The following is an 18,559-nucleotide window of genomic DNA, read 5'->3' as shown; positions in this document are numbered from 1 at the left end:
CCAGAACCCCCCGGGCGTGGCCGGACTCCGCTCCCCTGCAGGTGGGTGCGAGCGTGGCGCGGTTGGGGATACCGAGAGCCGTGGTCTCTCTCTATCGCGAGAGTAGCGGGCGCTCGGCCCGCGCAGGATGCCGCGCACTTAGGAGAGCGGGAAGCGTGCTTTTGCTGGGCCCGCGCTCCGTCTGCACGTGGGGCTACTGAACCGCACCCCGCAAATCACTACGGTGTAAACTGTGTTAGACCCCAGACTCAAACTTTGCTTTCAAACAGTGCGAAAGGTGTAATTTGCAGAGCGGTGTTCAGCGTCCCTAGGCCACTCGGAATTCTGAAAATTCACACACGAGATAGGTGAGTTGTAAAGATTCAACCAGTTGCAACAAATGTGAGGAACACGTTCTTACAAGCAGAAAAGTTAAGTTTATCAAAAGAGATGTTCTCTCAAGGGAGCGTGGTTGGTTAGTCCGTAATTTTGTTATGGGACAAATCTACCCACCTCAAACTTAAAATGTCTGAATTGCCCCATCGCTCCTCGGAATAGTATCGCTGCTCACAAACCCATTGAAAAAGCCAAAACCAGAATATCCTCAACACTCACTGTTTATCACCAAGCCCTGTATATTTTCTTTCCTTCCTTCCTTCCTTCCTCTTTCTTTCTTTCTTTCTTTCTTTCTTTCTTTCTTTCTTTCTCTTCCTTCCTTTCTTTCTTTTCCTTCCTTCTTTTCTTTCTTTCAATTTCTTTCTTTCAATTTCTTTTTCTTTCAATTTCTTTCTTTCAATTTCTTTCTTTCTGTTTTTTTTCGGGGTTGAGGGGGTGCAAGGGCGGCACATGGAAGTTTCCGGGCTAGGGGTGTAATTCGATCTACAGCTGCCAGCCTACGACTCAGCAACTTCCATATCCAGTGACCTACACCACGGTTCATGGCAACACTGGATCCTTGACCCACTGCGTGAGGGCAGGGATCGAACCCGCATCCTAATGGATACCAGTAGGATTCGTTTCCACTGAGCCACAACAGAAACTCCCCTTACATATTTTATTTCTTGACTTTTCAATTTGTCCATCTTTCTTTTTTCCCCACCAGCATTATTTTAGTTCTAGTGTTGCGGAAATATCGATTGCCTCTGTACAGCCATGCGATAGAAACTCTGAGACAGAGTTTGAGGAAACGAAAAAAGTAGTTTTAATTGCTAGGCAAAGAGGGGAACACGGCAGGCTGGTGCGTCAAGGACTGTGCCCCACCCTTGGAGGGGGTAGTGAGGAGTCTTAAACTGTTTGAGGAGCTGGGAGGGATCAGCTCCTGGACATTTTCCTGATGGGTGGGTGGTGAGGTCCCAGGGAGTCCGTGTCCTCAACCTTCTGGTTCCAGCTGGTCTGCGATCTACATGCTAATGGGCAGCACACAGTTGATGTCTTCCTCTTGGTGGGGCTTCAGCACCTACAGCTCCAAGGACATGGCTCAGAATATTTGTTACGGTTCTTGAAGAAGTAATTAAAGGTCCTTGACTTTGTTGAATGGCTAAACTGTTATTCTGTCTTGCTAGACTATTTTCCTTTTTCTCTGTATTTTCTTCTCTGATTAAATTGTTTAAAGTTTTTCTATAGCTAAAAAGGCAGGTGGGGGGCATGAGTAGGGTCCACTCTGGGAAGGCTTTGCAGGGTCCTGCTGGGTTACACTAGCTGCTAACATTTCACTAGGATGGTAGTACCAGCCTTATAACTGATTTCTCTAACTTCCCACCAACTTTTTTGGCCGCATTTCTGGCTGGCGATCATTCTAAAGCAAGAACGCGATGTTACTTTAGTGCTTAAGACCCTTCAATGGCTTTCAAAAACTTTGAGGCAAGGCGATTTTTAATTCCTTCAAGAAAGCACCCCTTTCTTCCCATCATCTGAGCCTCTTGTTAGTCACACCTTTGTGTAATTCCCTCCCTCCCCTTAAGTGTACTTAGGACTTGTGACTCACTTTTAACCGAGGAAAACAACAACGATGACATGATTCTAATGCTTGTTTTGCTACTCCTAGCAAAACGGTGAAGCAAGTACGATGTTGGAGAATCTGTGTAACAAGGGACTGTCAGCCAGCAAGGACCTAACGCCTGCTGACCACCCCCAGGTGGTTGGAAGTGGATCATTCCTCAGAAAGTCTTGACATGAGAACTCGGCCCTGGCCAACCCCTTGACAGCCAGCTGCAGAGGACTCAGCCAAGCTGTGCCTAGGCCGTCACCCACAGACACCGTGAGATCCTGAGTGGATGCCGTTTTGAGCTACTGGGTATGTGGTAATATTGTTATACAGAAAAGGATAATTAACATGACATCCTGACATAAATGGCTAGCTCCTTGTCCAAAACCCAACCTGAAACCTGGATGCCTCTGGAAGGAGGGAGGTTGTTGAATTGAGAAACTGTTGAAAAAATTGATTGGAAACCCTGGACAGATGGCTACAGTTGGTTCTGTGTGTGTGTGTGTGTGTGTGTATGTGTGTATGTGTGTAGGTGGGGAGGGAAGGTAGCAGTGACGGAAAGTTCCAGATGGCCCTGGACAGATGGCTACAGTTGGTTCTGTGTGTGTGTGTGTGTGTGTGTGTGTGTGTGTGTGTGTGTGTGTGTGTAGGTGGGGAGGGAAGGTAGCAGTGACGGAAAGTTCCAGATGGCCCTGGACAGATGGCTACAGTTGGTTCTGTGTGTGTGTGTGTGTGTGTGTGTGTAGGTGGGGAGGGAAGGTAGCAGTGATGGAAAGTTCCAGATGGCCCTGGACAGATGGCTACAGTTGGTTCTGTGTGTATGTGTGTGTGTGTGTAGGTGGGGAGGGAAGGTAGCAGTGACGGAAAGTTCCAGATGCCACAAGGGGACTTCTGGGAGGAGCTGTAGGGAATGAGGGTGCTTTCTAGTGTTTCTCCTTTCTGTTCCCTCCCATATTGCCCTGGGTAAATCTTTGCCTTCTGTTTCACCAATGCACAGCATAGCCTTAGAGCTGGATGGGAAGAGACTGGATGATAACAGTACAAGCAGATGTACCTCAAAGGGTCTTAAACACCTTTCTCCGACCCTGACACACACACACACACCCACACACCCACCCAGATGATTCCTGCGAAAAGGAGGTGGAGCTGGAGAAGTTTTCTGCGGGTTAAGATCACCTGTTAGGAAGAAAGTGGTAGTTGGGGAAGGGTTTTGCCCACATTTTAACACCATAGATTCTTGGTTTTGAAAACAACTCAAATCCCCCAATCCCCTGCCCCTTACACATAGGTACATATAATTCACCTGTAGCTTGTGCCTAGAAGGCCTGGGAAATATTCCTGGAGGAAGTATTTCAGTAAGAAGAAGAAAAATCAGATGCTTCAAGGTATAAAGAAAATAAGCGTAAGAGTAATGAGTGAAAAGTTAATTATTGCCTTCTTCATTGAAGAGCAGAGGTAGTGACACGGCGACACCAGCTGCGTGTGTAACGATGAGCTAATGAAATGATGATGACATTGAGGATGAGGGTGGGAAGGAGAAACAAGAAAGTGAGAGGAACTAAGTTGTCTTGTTAGAAAGGGGATTATACATACCTTCACAAGCTTAATAAATGGATGGGCAGGGTGGGAAAGAAATAGACGTGTAGGTTTTGTAAGTGAGGTACAAGTACCACAAGCATAAAAGTAGGATGCAGAACATTCAAACCAGAAGAAAGAATTGATTATTCAGTAGAAACCCAGACATGAAGAAAACACAGAAAATAAGAAAGTATGGTAAAGGGAAAAACACAGAATGCGACTTACTATTATTATTTTTGGAGTTCCCGTCGTGGCGCAGTGGTTAACCAATCCGATTAGGAACCGTGAGGTTGCGGGTTCCATCCCTGGCCTTGCTCAGTGAGTTGATGATCCGGAGTTGCCGTGAGCTGTGGTGTAGGTCGCAGACGAGGCTCAGATCCCGCGTTGCTGTGGCTCTGGTGTAGGCTGGTGGCTACAGCTCCGATTGGACCCCTAGCCTGGGAACCTCCATATGCCTCGGGAGCGGCCCAAGAAATAGCAAAAAAGACAAAAAAAGAAAAAAAATGAAAACACACACACAAACAAACCTTAAGATGCAGCAATATGGTTCTTTACAAAAGACACGTTGGAAACCAAGCTACAGAGAAAGTTTAAAAACAAAATGACAGCAAAAAATATGCCAGGCAAATATAGACTGAGAGACTATCCAGACAACAATGCTATTATTAATAAAGATAAATTCTTCTTTTTTTGTCATTTCTTGGGCCGCTCCCGCGGCATATGGAGGTTCCCAGGCTAGGGGTCTAATTGGAGCTGTAGCCGTCGGCCTATGCCAGAGCCACAGCAACGTGGGATCCGAGGCGCGTCTGCGACCTACACCACAGCTCATGGCAACACCAGATCCTTAACCCACTGAGCGAGGCCAGGGATCGAACTTGCAACCTTGTGGTTCCTAATCGGATTCGTTAACCACTGCGCTACAATAGGAACTCCCAATAAAGATAAATTCAAGACAAAAACATCATAGTGAACAAAATAGAAACATTATATACTTGTGAGACTTATGAAGATAAGTGTTTTCTATTGTATTTTCCCATATTTGTGCCCTTTCCACTTTTCTTTTGTCTTTCCTGATGTGCCATGATTCTTTCCTTTATTTATCATTTATTTATTTTTTAATTTTTGGTCTTTTTGCCTTTTTCTAGGGCCGCTCCCACGGCATATGGAGGTTCCCAGGCTAGGGGTCGAATCGGAGCTGTAGCCACCAGCCTACGCCAGAGCCACAGCAAGGCCAGATCTGAGCCGAGTCTGCGCCTACACCACAGCTCATGGCAACACCAGATCCTTAACCCATTGAAAAAGGCCAGGGATCGAATCTGCAACCTCATGGTTCCCAGTCAGATTCATTAACCACTGCGCCACAACGGGAACTCCTCTTTCCTTTATTTGAAAATTTTTTTTTTATTTTGGTCTTTTTAGGGCCGCACCCGTGGCATCTGGAGGTTCCTAGGCCAGGGGTCCAGTCAGAGCTACAGCTGCTGGCCTACACCACAGCCACAGCAATGCAGGATCCGAGCCGTGTCTGCGACCTACACCACAGCTCACGGCAACACCGGATCCTTAACCTACTGAGGGAGGCCAGGATCAAACCCGCCACCTCATGGTTCCTAGTCGGATTTGTTTCCGCTGTGCCAAGACGGGAACTCCTCTTTCCTTTATTACTCATTTTTTGAGAGACAAACTTCTCTTAGCCATTCTTTAAGGATAAATCTGCTAAATGACACATTCTTTTAGTTTCCTTTCGTCTGAGAATGTCTGGATTTCTTCTTCATTCCTGAAGGATAGTTTAATTGGATAGTCCGTTCATGACTGACAGTTCTTTTCCTTCAGGTTGACAGCCCTTGAAAATGCACCGTTTCCTTCTGGAAGTAATCTTTGAAATGCCTAAAGTCCTTAGCAACTTGTAGAAATTGAAACAGGGAGAAAGAGTAATCTATTAGAGTGTCCATCATTAGAATCAGACCTCTTGAAATATGTTTGCTAACTTAAGTAATGAAGTCCTTTCACAGGGAGTTCCCTGGTGGCATAGCGAGTTAAGGACCTGGCATTGTCACTGCAGTGGCTCGGGTTCCGCCATGGTGACCTTGGGAACTCCTGCATGCTGTGGGTGCTGCCAAAAATAGAAACAAAAACCACACACAGAAAAGCAAGTCTTGTCGCAAATGTTCTTCCCCAGAGCCTGATAGCTTTGGTTGTGGAGAAACCTGTGCCCTTTCTTCAGAGGCCTCACCTATATAACCTGGTTTAGAACTAAAAACTCAGGACACATGTCCTTGAATAACAGGTTTGTCCTTGAGTGGGTGGATTGCATGAATTTGTGGCCTGCACTGTGGTGAACTGATTTAATTCTGTTGTGGTCTCAATATTGTTTGGATCCTGAAATACTAAGATTTCTAGGACAAGGGAACAAGATATTTGAAATTGGAACAGTTCCATACATTTGATGACTCTTGGACTTATAGAGCCTATTTTGTTTCGCTTTAATCTGTGTCTTTAGTAGTAGGATCTACACTTTTCCTTTTTTTTCCCTTGATCATTCTAACAGGGTGTTCTTTAAATGCTGTCCACACTTCCTCTCTTCTTGAGACTATAATTCCTCTCATCACTGCTTAAGCTAAAGCCCTGTGTGTGTGTTTAGTTGAGGCAGGATCGTGGGGTGGTGATGGTGAAATTTGGACTGTGATTTGAGGCTTTAGATAATATATTTTTTCTGATATTCTCATCTCTTTGGGGAAGGTAATCTGGCTTCTTCAGTTTTTAAGTGGTACAATTCAAAGTTTCTAATTTACTTATGGTTAAAGCTTCTGACGCTTGATTGACTTGGGTTCAGTGAAGGTAAAATGAATTTACGTTATTACGTCTCAAATCCTTCCAAGAAGCTTGGATGGTTGTCACTCATGATGAGCTCACTGAATGGTGACCCCAGGCTTGATTTGAAAACTGCTGGAAGAGATCTTTGATGATTAAAGCAGGGTATCTGCCTTTTCATTTTTTAATTGATTTTTTGTCTTTTTAGGGCCGCACCCGAGGCATATGGAGGTTCCCAGGCTAGAGGTCGAATCGAGCTGTAGCTTCTGGCCTGTACCACAGCCACAACAACGCCAGATCCTTAACCCACTGAACAAGGGCAGGGATTGTACCCATGACCTCATGGATAATAGGTTTGTTCCTGCTGGTGTCTGCCTTTTCAGAGGGGGCATTCATAATTTTTAGGTTTTTATGTTTTTTTTTTTTTTAAATTAGGAGGTAATTGACATATTATCAGTCTTCAGTTTGCACGTTAGTTCCCTTTAGGAAGCAATTTAGTTGCCATGTTTTGTTGTTGTTGTTCTGTTTTTTTCTTTTGTGGACTCCGTGCAGCATATGGAGTTCCCGGGCCAGGGATAGGACGCAATTTAAAGTGTCCCCTCTCCCCTGACCGCCGTAGTTGAAAATAATCTCTGAAAACCTTTGCCACTCATGCTCATATCCCCCACGTTTACCTGTAAAACGTGATCATTTTAGTTTGATCTGAATATCTGGCTTTAATCTCCAAATATAATATAATTCTCCCCATGGGGAAAGTAATTATCTTGTTTAGGTTTTTTTTTTTTTTTTTTTTTTTTTTGCTTTTTAGGGTCACAACTATGGCATATGGAAGTTCCCAGGCTAGAGGTTGGCTCAGAGCTGCGGCAGCCGACCTAGGCAACAGCCACAGTAACATGGGATCCCTAACCTACTGATCAAGGCCAGGGATCGAACCTTTGTCCTCGTGGATCCTAGTTGGATTCGTTTCTGATGAGCCACAACGGGAACTCCTAGGTCTTTTGTTGTTGTTGATTTTAGACAAAACACTTGTACACAGTTGAGAAAATTCATAAAAAAATAGTCTTTCTTGAGTTCCTGCTGTGGCGCAGTGGGTTAAGAACCTGACTGCAATGGCTTGGGTCTCTTCGGAGGTGGAGGTTTGATCCCAGCCAGCACTGTGGGTTGAAGGATCCAGTGTTGCTGCAGTTGCAGCGTAAGTCACAGCTGCTGCTTAGATTCAGTCCAGGTTGGGGACTTCATGTGCCTCAGATGTGGCCATTTAAAAAAAAATGTTTTTCCAGTCATATCTTGTATAACTCTTATTCACAAGTCATAGCTATTAATTCTGAGTTTGAAACATAACCCTATAATACACATTGACAGGTGTGTTCCTATACTTTATCAATTGGTATAAATTCTCTTATGACAGTAAAGCTGCTTTTCAAGGGAAAAAAATGGAGTTTTTCCATGAAACGTCATCCTTCTAGTGCCTTGGATGCACATCATATATTTGATGATTTCTGGGTATGTTTTGCCAAGAAACATGCTTATGAAATACTGTGGCTTGAGATAAACATCTTGGGGAAAATCACATCATGCTTACATTTTGTTTAAGAAGAATTCAACCATGTGCACCCCCAAATACTCAACAAATAAAAGTACACTAACGTTATCTTTTGCATATAACATTCTATTCTTATACATTTATAAATACAAATGTATAATAGCATGTATCAGAGTTATTCACAAAACTATGTTGCCGTGTTATATGAGCAAATTCAGAAACTTATAAAGGCAGTATTAATAATACCCTATTCTTACCTCCTAAGCTGATGATAGGAGATAATTTGGGTAAGAGTTCAACTCCAGAGAATCCAGAGGCAAAGCCAGTACCTTTGTGCACCAGTTACTCCCCGCCCCCCCCCGAATATTTTTGCTGTGTGTTTGCCAAAGTCGATTAGAACAGAAGAGACACCTGTGCATTCTAGTAGGCGGGTTGCTAGGATACAGCAACGTGGGGACCTGAGGAACACTTCCGGTTAATTCAGGCCAGAAAACATGTTTCCCAAAATAAAGCTAGCCTTAGGTATCTGGATAATTGCCTCAGTTTATAAGGCAGACCTCTTTAAACCTCTCCTTTAGTAAACCTAAGAAAGAAAAGCTAGGAGTTCCCGCTGTGGGGCAACGGGATCCACAGCATCTCTGCAAGGCCAGCATGCAGGTTCCATCCCTGGTCTGGCACCGTGGGTTAAGGATCCGGTGGTGCCACAGCTGTGCTGTAGGTTGCAACTGTGGCTCAGACCTGATCCCTGGTCCTAGAACTCGGTGTGCCCCAGGGCAGCCAAAAAAGAAAAAGGAAAAGAAAAGCTACCTGATTCCCATCCCTGTTTTAGAAACGCATCTTGAGAAATAAGGGTTGAAATTCCATCTCTTTCATCTTTATGAGCATGAAGTAAGGCAGAATTCAGTGTTCAGACTGCCTTTTTTTTTTTTGGTCTCTCCAAATTTGTTTCAGATTCCCCTGACAATAATAATAACAATAGCAAATACCTAAAAAGCACTATTTTGTGCTGACTCTGTTCAGGCGCCTCTATAAGCATTGCCTCATTCGTTCAGCCCAGCAGCGCTCACAGGTGTGTTATTATCCCTACCTTCTAGATGAGGCAGCTAGGCTCAGAAAGGCTAGGTTGCTGGCCTCCTGTTAAGCCATGTGGAGCTGAGATTTAAACCTAGTGGTCCAGCTTGAGAGTCCTCGTTCTTAACCTTTTGTAGGACGGACTGCCTGCCTGCCTGCCTGCCTGCCTTCCCTCCCTACTCCCTTCCTCTCTCTCTTTCTTTCCATCCTTCCTTTTCTCTCTCTCTCTCCCTTCCTTCTTCCCTCCCTCCCCCTTTTTTTGCTTTTTAGGGCCGCACCTGCAGCAAATGGAAGTTCCTAGGCCAGGGGTCAAATCGGAGCTGCAGCTGCTGGCCACAGACACAGCCACTGTCACAACAATACCAGATCCGAGCTGCCTTACACCACAGCTCACAGCAATGCTGGATCCTTAACCTACTGAGCAAGGCCAGGGATTGAACCCGTGTCCTCATGGATGCTAGTCGGGCTCGTTCCCACAATGGGAACTCCCCAGACTGCCTTTCTGCGCAGCTGCAGGCCCTATGCTAAGTGCTGGGGAAGGCAGCCGAGCGTGCCAGTCTTCTTTGGTCTTCACTTGGCCCTAATCAGAGAATAATGCGCCTCTTATGCATGTAAAAGTGAGAGTGGGAATGCCTTAGACAGTGTTCATTCCTGTATTACAGCAGATAATGCACGCTGGCAAAAACAAAAAACGCTGGAAATACAGTAAGTGTGTCGTGAAGCCATAGCTTAGACCTCTCTGCTTGTGCAGCATCGCAGTTTTTAGAGGACCCTGAATCCTGGAATTTGAATAAATACATAAATAAAAGGACTCCAGTAGCACCAGCCCAATATTAATTCTTACTGGGTCATCCAGTGGGAATGGCAAAGCCTGTAGGGGATGCTTTCTAATCCTGTCTGGAGGGAACTTCAGACATCCAGGATAGGCCTTTTGTTTTACAAACCAGGAGACGGAGGTCTGGAAGAGTCAGTGATACCCCCAAGCCACAGGGTTTTTTTTTGGGGGGGAGGTGAGTGTCACTAACAGAGCCGAATTTCCACTGAAGTTTTTCCTGCCGACGTGCAGACCCCAGTGGAGAAACCCTACAGATGCTGTGGACACAAGGATGCTTCCCATGGGGAGAATCCCAGGCTGAATGGGGCAGAAGGGGACCCGCCTCCTTAGTGGCAGGTGCTCATTGAGGCACTATGATGAGGCCATGGCGTGGGTCGATGTGAGTTCCATGTAGGGCACGTGTGCCCGGGACCGCCAGCCTTGTTATTTCTGCCTGAAGTTGGGGATTCTCTGGATAAGAATGGATTTTCTTGTTCCTGGACTTAACACTCAGAATCTCGCATCCGCATGCTAGTGAGGACAGCCCTGGGTTAGAGTTGCCTCCTGCCAGCTGACATGAGAAACTCATCCTCTAAAGACTTGCCCTAGGCTGAGACCTTTGTGAGTGAATGAATGAACACGTTTTGTTTATTCACTTTGCACTCACAAGACTCATCCTTCTTAGACCTGAGGTTCTCAGCCTGGGGCTTCGGGCCCCTAGTGGACAATTGCCAGTCTCTGGAGATGTTTTTGGTTGTCACCACTTGGGGAGAAGATGTCACTGGCATCTAAAAGATAAAGGTGGGGGATGTTCCTGAACAGGACAGCTCCCTGCAAGAATCAGTTACCCCGCCCCAAATGGCAACAGAGCTGAGATGGAGAAACCCTCAGATGGGCGACCCTCCATGGCAGCGTGTGGCCACCAGGTGGCGGTCATGCCTGCTGCTCAGATGCCAAATTAAAGGCAATGGCCAGCCCCACACGAGATGGTGGTGAGCCATCACGCTTACCTTGAAGTACACACGTTGTTTTTAAATCGCAAAAGTGAAATATTCTTTGCAATAGATTCAAGTAATATAGACTATATGAAGTGCAATGGAAGGGCTCCTCTGTTCCCCCTTCAAATCTTGCCCTTTAATCGAAGAATTAGATTTAAATCTGTATCCAGATTCTCGTGTTTGTGCATGTGTATGTGTACACACATATATAACTAGTATCGTACTGCGTATTTTGCAGCTCACGTTTCGTTCTCAACACTATACTGTGGGTGTCCTTGGAAGTAATTTAGAGCTGCCTCACTTTTTTTTTTTTTGTCTTTTAGGGCCGCACCTGTGGGATATGGAAGTTCCCAGCCTGGCGCTTGAATCAGAGCTACAGCTGAGGGCCTACATCACAGCCACAGCAACGCCAGATCGGAGCTACATGTGCAGCCTACACCACAGCTCATTGCAGCGCCAGATCCTTAACCCACTGAGCGAGACGAGGGATTGAACCTGTGTCCTCATGGATGCTAGTCAGATTCATTTCTGCTGAGCCATGACGGAACTCCTGTCTCACATTTTAGGTGGGTGTATAGTGTTCTGGTGTATGGATGTGCTATAATTTATTTATGTATGTTCTTACGAATGGGCACTTGAATGATTTCCAATTTGTTTTCCCTGAGACAAGCAATTCTTTGGTCCTGCTGCTGTTTCTGTAGGATACATTCCTGGAAGTGTGATGAGTCAGAGTCTATGTGCATTGAAATCTTGATGAATCGGCTGATCCCTGCTCCAATAGTGCAAGAGAGGGTCTGTTTCCGCACGCTCTCACCTATGTCGGACACTCAGTATTTCACGTGTGTTATGCTTATGAATGCTTTGTCTGAATTTTAATTTTGAATCATGGGTGAGTTAAGGATCAAACAGTATTTTTCAAATAGCTGGCCAATTGAACTAAGAGCCTTTATTAAATATTCCTTCCTTTCCCGTTGTAATGAAATGCCTGCATGTCCGGGTCTGTTTGGGGCTCCGTTCTGTCTAATCTTGTGCCGGCTTCACAGTGTTTTACTCGTTGTAGCTTTGAAGCTGGTAAAGAGGGGCGGGGAGAAGGTTAGACTGTGCACTGTGGGTCACACCGACCTCGCAGGAGAAGAGACAGAGGGTTGGGAGGGGCTAGAGAGGGAACAAGGACAAGAGGAGACGGGGTGACGTTGCAGTGACGGTGGGCACAGAGCCTACTGGGCCCTGCAGGCCATTTAAAGCCGGATCTTGGAGTTCCCGTTGTGGCGCAGCGGAAACAAATCCAACTAGGAACCATGAGGTTTCGGGTTCGATCCCCGGCCTCACTCAGTGGGTTAAGGATCTGGCGTTGGCGTGAGCTGTGGTGTAAATCGAGGCTCGGATCCTGTGTTACTGTGGCTGTGGTGGAGGCTGGGAGTCGCAGCTCTGATTTGATCCCTAGCCTGGGAACCTCCGTGTGCCACAGGTGTGGCCCAAAAAAGTTAAAAAAAAAAAAATGGATCTTTTTCCTTAGAGCCGTGGAGCCGTAGAAGGATTCTATCTGGAGGACTAACATGATTAGATTTATATCCTCTACAGCTTTCTCTGGACTTCTCTTTCCACCTCGGATGCAGTAACTGATACCAGACTAGACCTCCCACCACAAACTCGATAAAACCTGACAAAACATAAAAGATGCTATGCTCAGGGAGTGAGTGACTGCAGCACAAAACTACTGATCCCTGACAGGAGGGAAAACGCACGAGGTCAGCCCCTGGCCACCCAGCTTTCGGTCTGAGAGCAATTCCCTGACCGTGTCACGAGAACTGGACTCCAGTAGAGCACAGTGGTTCCTCTAAGCTGAGGGTCCAGGAGAAATCAGGATCCAGAGCAGCTGAGGCAGCTAGAGGCTATGGGAGGAGGTACACAGAGGAGGGAGGTGTTTAAAGAAACACAGTATCCCTCTTGCAGGTACATTAAACCTCAATAAAGCTGATTTGAAAAAGCTTCACCCGGGAGTTTCCTGGTGGCTCAGTGGATTAAAGATCTGGTGTTGTGCCATCATCAAAAACTCTACAAACAATAAATGCTGGAGAGGGTGTGGAGAAAAGGAAACCCTATTGCACTATTGGTGGGAATGTAAATTGGGGCAGCCACTGTGGAAAACAGTATGGAGAGTCCTCAGAAAACCAAAAATAGAATTACCATTTGATCTAACAGTCCCACTCCTGGGCATCTATCCAGAGAAAACCATGACTCGAAAAGATACCCGTATTCCAGTGTTCATTGCAGTGCTATATACAACAGCTAAGACATGGAAACAACCTAAATGCCCATCAACAGGGGAGTGGATCAAGACGATGTGGTATATACATACAATGGAATATTATGCAGCCATTCAAAGGAAAGAAATAACGGCATTTGCAGCAACATGGATGGACCTAGAAATCATCATGCGAAGTGAAGTCAGTCAGATAGTGAGATGCCAACATCAAATGCTATCACTTACATGTGGAATATTCTTTTTTTGGTCTTTTTGCCTTTTCTAGGGCCACTCCCGCGGCACGTGGAGGTTCCCAGGCTAGGGGTCCAATTGGAGCTGTAGCCACCGGCCTACACCAGAGCCAAGCCACAGCAATGCAGGATCCGAGCCGCGTCTGTAACCTCACAGCTCACAGCTCACAGCAACGCCGGATCCTTAACCCACTGAGCAAGGCCAGGGACCGAACCCGCAACCTCATGGTTCCTAGTCGGATTCGTTAACCACTGCGCCACGACGGGAACTCATGTATGTTGAATCTTAAAAAAGGACACAATGAACTTCTTTGCAGAACAGATACTGAGTCACAGACTTTGAAAAACTTATGGTTTCCAGTGGAGACAGGTTGGGGTGGGGGGATGGGCTGGGGTTTAGGAAGGAAATGCTATAAAATTGGGTTGTGATGATTGTTGTACAACTATAAATGTAATAAAGTTCACTGAGTAATAAAATATAAAAAAAAAGGATCTGGCATTGTCACTGCTGTGGCTCAGGTCATTGCTATGGCATAGGTTCAGTCCCTGGCCTGGGAACGTCCATGGGCTGTGGGGGTGGCCAAAAAAGAGCTTCCCCTGGATGCACTGTGAAGAATGGACTGCAGGGCGTGGGGAGCGCATGCAGGGCTTCGCGTTTGGTGCTGTCACCGTAATGCAGATGAGGACAGTGGTGGCTCAGATGACAGTCGTGGAGCCTGCAGGGTGAAGGTTCTGGAGGTACTTGCAGTGTAAAATGGTGGCGGGATAGACACGGGGGGCGCGGGAAAGGGGGGGGATGCTCCGTGGGTTTCCGGTTTGTGCTGGGCGGGCGCCGGCCGCAGTCTCAGAGAAGAGAACCATGCAGCCGGCCAGCTTGGCCGTGGCGGGACCCGGAAAGGCCGTGAGTTTAACTCAGAAGGTGTTGGCTTTGAGGTGGCTGAGAAAGCCGAGTTTTCGTATTTAGAACTGAGTTGGAGATGCAGGTCTGAGCGTCTGAACCGGAGACCTCGGTTTGGACCGACGGCAACGGAGGTCTCAGGCGGGGATGAGCTCGTCTCGGGAGGGGGATTGGTTGGGAGGAGGAAGTGGTCTCGGCCTGAGCTTCAAAGAGCTTCTCGTCTTTCCTGGGAAGAAGGAGGGAGCAGGAAAAGCAGACCGAAGAGTAACGGCCGGCCTACGGATGAGGGCATTCGGGAGAAAGGGTGTCCCTTGGAGGTTGTCCAGTCAGTATCCAGTTTTCCACTACATTCTCTTTTTAAATTAAAATTTTCTTTCTTTCTTTTTCTTTTTTGGCTGCCCCCGCAGCATGCAGAAGTTCCTGGGCCAGGAATCGAACCTGCACCACAGCAGGGACAATGCCGGATCCCTAACTTGCTGAGCCAACAGGGAACTCCTACATTATCTTGTTTATAATTTAGAGTCTTACAAGAGCCCTGAGAACTGGAAAAGTGAGTTCTACCCCAATTTTACAGGTGCAGGGACTAGAGGCTCGGAAGGCAGTGACAGCTGAGGGTGGCTGATGACGGCTGGACCAGGCTGCAAACGCCTCTCCCGACCCCCAATGCCTGGGCGTCTGTGCTTGGAAGATGACCGCTGTGCTGCCGTAGGACACGTGTCAACAAACAGGTTGATTTTTTCAAGTTACTGTGTGGTGATTTTATACATAGTGTGTGATTTTAAAACCTGGAAAATCTGGGAAAGCACCAAAAAGTAACCACGCGCGATAATTTCGTGCAGATCTCTTCCCGCCGTCTGCACGTTCACCCACGTACACGAAGCTGTCCTCTCTGACCTCGTCTCAGAGCGTGCAGTCCACGCTTTGTGGATCGCACACAGAGGCGGTGACTGGCTTGCGCTCCTTCTCTCAGGCCTTTAACGCTGAGTAGCTGGTTCTAGATGAGCCGTTTAGCAGAGTCTCAGCAAAGCGAGTACAACTGGCCAGAGCAAACCGGCCTCGTTGGGTGCATGACTTTCCGTCCTAAGCGGTGGCCTTGGGCCTGTTTATATACTTTGAATTGAACAATCTGCATCCTCTCCTGGAAACGAATGGCGGTGCAGGAGCTGAAGTGTGCGGCACAGCCTGGAATCCCTGCTGCTCTCAGGCCGCCCTGGAGGGCACGTGTCCTGTGCCTCAGCCTGACACGTCCCCAGGCCTGTGGGTCCGCTCCATGGGCAGGGTCTCTGGTCTGTGGGGGCAGAAGGAGCACACTTTTCCCCCGGCCCCCACATTGTATTTCAAAGATGAAACCTCAGAGGCGCCCCCTGCTGGTTGAGGGAGACAAGACCACGGGTGAGCGTGGGTGTCAAGGTCGGTGCCAGGAGGATAAAGTGCTGAACCTGACACAGGTCCCGAAGTGCTGTGGGGAACTCGTGCCCTGGCGTGGCATTTTCGGGTTCGAGGTTGGGGCTGCAGACCTGAGCCCCATTGTTACCCCGGTCCTGCGGGTCACCGGGCTGCCTCGGAGGCTTCCTGGCGCTCGTGTCTCGGGCCGGAGTCCGCCCAGCCCTGAGATGCTCAGGCAGGTGGTCGTGCTGGAGAGAGCGCGGGGAGGTCTGAACACAACAGGGCCGGTGCTCAGAGGCCACAGAAGACCCCCTCTGCCTCTGTCCGCATCCCTTCAGTATAAATTTTCCCACCAGTGTCCTCACTCGCGTTTCCTACTCACGCAGGCTTTTTGTCACCCCTGCTTGCCTCTAGCTCTTGTGCGTATTATTCCCACATTCAGGGCATTATGAATTCTCCAGCCAGCTTCGGCTGTCCCCATGCTCCCGTCACTTCCAGCTTTATCCGAGCCCAGCGCCTGTGGCTGTGCCCAACCCTGGCAGGTGCTACTTTATGACACCGCCTCTTCACCTTGCAGCTGACAGGTCACATCCCAGCAAAGTGGGAAAGCCCCCGTGCCACCCCCTCTGATGACAGCTGTCTCCACAAGAGCCCGGTTTTGCCTTTATAAATGATTCCGAATTGGTCTTAAATCCCACGTGAGTGGCTGTGTCCCCAAGTTGGCTGTGTTCACCACGGGGGACCCTGTGAGGCGCAGTTTCAGTCAGCGCTTGCCCCTCCTTTGGGGCCCAGGCGGAAGCAAGCGCAGTGCAGACCTGCTTCCCGGGCCCATCAGGCGAGGTCATCTGCGGGTGTGCTGACAGCCCGGGCTCGGGGGGCAGGGTCAAGGGGCTCCATCAGCCCTACCGCGACCTTCGCAGTCTGGAGACTGGCGGGGAGAAAGTCTCTCCCCTTTGGGGTCCCACGCTGGAAGGGTGTAGCTCAGACCTGCTACGGGTCCCTACGGGGCCCCTTTCCAGCCGCGTGGAGTGTCCACTACACAACTTGTGGCTGGGGCACGAGGACATTTCTTATCCGGGGTGACACAAGGCTGAAGACAGGCAGCTTTAAACAGCTCAGCAGTGTCACGAGGCGCTTCCCAGCCTCCTGTTCCACCGTCCTCACTCCTGACTTGGTCCTTGCATTGGTCCCATGACAGCAGAGTGGCTGCCACGGCCTGAGAAGCAGGGCTCCCAGCCGGGTCAGGCCCAATTCCAGAGATGCTGTAAATACAGGAGCGGCAGCTCTGCTCTTCACGGGCAGGGCTGTGTCACATCCTCTGTGTGTTTTGGGATCTGCACGCAGTGAATGCAGGGTGGATCCAGATGGCTGAGGGAGCCTGCCCTGGGGGAGGGGGTGGGGCACAGGCACAAGGCCAGCCTGGCCCTGGGGCAGACAGACAGAGACGCTTCCCTGAGGGGCACTTCGGTGTTTGGGAAAGAATTAAAAGGAAGTAAAGATCTTTCACGAGAGAGAGAATGTTCCCGTTTCCTCCTCTCTCCGGGAGGAGCGGCTGAGAGACGGGCAGCCCGCCTCTCCGCTGCCAGCCAAGTCCGGAGTTCCGCACATCTGCTGGCGAGGGACCGCCTCCCTGTCCACGGAGATGGAAAGTATCCTGGGCAGCCTTGTCCCTCCCCAGGACCAGCCTCCACGCAGTCGCCCCGGGGCTTCTCCTGGCTTTGGAGTCACAGCGTGTGTTCGGATCTGGACTCCGTCGTATATGAAACGTGTGACACCCAGTCTCACAAAGCCATGGTCCCCTCATCCGTAAACCCGCTCTCACAGAGCTAACGCACGCCCACCGTTCAGGGTCCCCATGCAGCGCTGGAGGTCCGCACCCCGCCTTGGAGGAGGGCGGCCCCTCTCACCCCAGGAAGTCCAGGTACGGATGTTCCGCTTCTTCCACTCAGCTGGGCGCGTGGAAATGCAGCGCTTTCTCCAACCTTCTGGTTGCAGCAGTGAGGCAGGGGTCAAAGCCATCTGAGCAAATGGGTGTGGTCGGTGGGGAAGGGGAAGCGACCATGCAGTGGCCCCAGACCCCGAGACAGCATCTTCCTGCAGGGAGGGGGCTTTGGTGCCGAAGGGAGAGTATGTGTGGAGACAATGACCCCTTGTCCTCTGACCCTGGTCACAAACAGTCCCTGGGGGCGGGGGGAGGGCAGGTTTTGGCTTTTGGGTGGAAAGTGGTCTTCCCTCACTTTGTTCAGGGATCTAGTTGGTAGTCCTTTTCCTTTTTTGTCTTTTTGTCTTTTTTGGGGTTGCACCTGCAGCATATGGAGGTTCCCAGGCTAGGCCGCCGGCCTATGCCACAGCCACAGCAAGGTGGGATCTGAGCCGTGTCTGCGACCTACACCACAGTTCACGGCAACACCGGATCCTTAACCCTCTGAATGAGTCCAGGGATAGAACCCACAACCTCATGGTTCCTAGTCGGATTCGTTTCCGCTGCTCCACGATGGGAACTCCAGTAGTCCTTTTCTTAGTTAAAAAATAAGGTAGTAACTAAGAGGAGCCGATTCCAAGAGAGCTGGAGTGTGAACCCAGTGCTATGCGATGATGCACAGTGATGCCTGTAGACACGCCCTGTCCTAGCTGGTCTTGCTGGGGAAGAAGATGTTTCCCTCAGCCCTTCGAGCTTCCTCTGCCTGGGCTAAGAATTAAACTGACATAGGAGGAGTTCCTGTCGTGGCTCAGTGGTTAACGAATCCGACTAGGAACCATGAGGTTGCAGGTTTGATCCCTGGCCTTGCTTAGTGGGTTAAGGATCCGGCGTTGCCGTGAGCTGTGGTGTAGACCGGCAGCTACAACTCTGATTAGAGCCCTAGCCTGGGAACCTCCATATGCCATGGGAGCGGCCCTAGAAAAGGCAAAAGACAAAAATAAAATAAATTGACATGAGACAGATGAACAAAAGTTTAATAGTGTATGTACATGGGAGAGACCCTGGAAAACTGTGTAACTCACC

The 18,559-nt window shown here is 48.7% G+C and overlaps 1 protein-coding gene across 2 annotated transcripts in view; it reads left to right on the top strand.

The window, feature by feature from the left end:
• The first annotated feature begins 98 nt into the window (after positions 1-98).
• Positions 99-18,559, top strand: part of TRIM16 (tripartite motif containing 16) — a 38,231-nt gene continuing 19,770 nt past the window's right edge. The window contains exons 1-3 of one of the 2 annotated variants that reach the window (XM_084986253.1): positions 99-347; positions 2,024-2,272; positions 14,744-15,561. The gene's annotated coding sequence lies outside the window, so the exon portion shown is untranslated. Of the gene's footprint in view, positions 348-2,023; positions 2,273-14,743; positions 17,477-18,559 lie in introns of both variants that reach the window. The other variant, XM_084986251.1, reaches the window with a different exon arrangement.

The sequence above is a fragment of the Sus scrofa genome, chromosome 12 (assembly GCF_054392235.1).
Source record: "Sus scrofa isolate SSC_HxYL_T2T_F1_AM1 chromosome 12, Sscrofa_HxYL_maternal_Yorkshire_Landrace_v2.0, whole genome shotgun sequence".
NCBI classification, from domain to species: domain Eukaryota; kingdom Metazoa; phylum Chordata; class Mammalia; order Artiodactyla; family Suidae; genus Sus; species Sus scrofa.
The sequence above is the reverse complement of the archived record's forward strand: the minus strand, read 5'-3'. Positions and strand labels throughout refer to the sequence as shown.